Here is a 1296-nt window from a genome sequence, read left to right as displayed (position 1 = left end):
CTGTGGTAAAGATTCACTCATCATATCTTAGGATGTGGGCTCTAACCCACGAAAGCTTATGCTGGAATAAAATTATCTTAGTCTTTAAGGTGCCACTAAATTTGTTTACTCCTGTGGTTTGTTTTCCATCCCACATGCATGTAATGTTTAAATATTTTAGTGTGATAGAAGGTCAGTGTTGTGTGGAGAGTCCCCACATCTCTGTTATGTTTCATGGGGGAGAGGACTCTCTCTGTATTAACAGACCTATGTATGCTTGAGGTGGCCAAAGCTGGCTCTGGGTTTTCTGGGGGTCCAGGAAAAAGGCCTGCAGTGGGCCCTCTTCTGCTACAGAGCTGGCCTGGCTGCCCCCGCCCCCGCCCCTTCTTCCCCAGGTGTGTAAGATTGAGAAAGATCTCCATCTTCCTTCTGTTTACCATTGGCTGGCCCACCAACCTTCCTGGGCAGCCGGCTGCTGTTTGTCTGTCAGCTATGGAGACCAAGAGAGAAGACAGCAGAGGAGACCGAGCAGCAGAAAGAATCCTGGATGCAAGCAAGAGAGTGTGGTGGGATTATGCTGGGTGATGCCTGCAGGGGCACAGCCAGGTTCTAAAGATAGGGGGACTGAGCACATAAAAAAGGCACCATGACATATACCAAGTAGCAGCATGGGCCAGAACCTGGGGAGGAACAATTCAGCCCTGGGGGCAGGACTTGGGCTGGAAGGGAGGGAGGGGGGATTTTGAAAAAGTGCTACCTTTAAAAAATATGCTGAAGGGATGGGGAGCAGTCGCTCCCTTTGCACCCTCATTAGCTACACTATTGGATACCTGAACATGTAAACTGCAGGCACCAGACTTGGTGACATGGCACCACTTCTGATGGTGTTTCTGTGACCGTGCTCGCCATCATTCAGCACACTGGGCACTAATTTCCTATTCCCTGCATCTTCAGGCTAGTTGGAAGAGGGAGATATCAGCTGTTTAAGCAAGAAAACTAGTATTACAGCGAAGAATTCTGTTGGAGAGGGGGTGTCAGCTGATCTCAGACAGCCAATCATATGCTACTGCCTTCTATATAACTGTGCACCTTTATTTTGGGCACTTTGTTGCTGAAGGAAATTAGTAGGCTAGTGTGCTGGGCCAGAGAAGGTTAGAATTTTGATGTTTAGTCCCAGAAACTGCTGTTTCAGAGCTTTCTTCTTAAGCTCTGAGTATGTTTACTGACTGCCAGGTGAGACCTGGAATTCTCCCAGATTGACAACTCATCTCCAGATGAGATATATCAATTATCTTGGAGAAAATGGCAATTTCAGAG

The sequence above is a fragment of the Sphaerodactylus townsendi genome, linkage group LG12 (assembly GCF_021028975.2).
Source record: "Sphaerodactylus townsendi isolate TG3544 linkage group LG12, MPM_Stown_v2.3, whole genome shotgun sequence".
NCBI classification, from domain to species: Eukaryota; Metazoa; Chordata; class Lepidosauria; order Squamata; family Sphaerodactylidae; genus Sphaerodactylus; species Sphaerodactylus townsendi.
Note: the sequence above shows the minus strand (reverse complement) of the source record.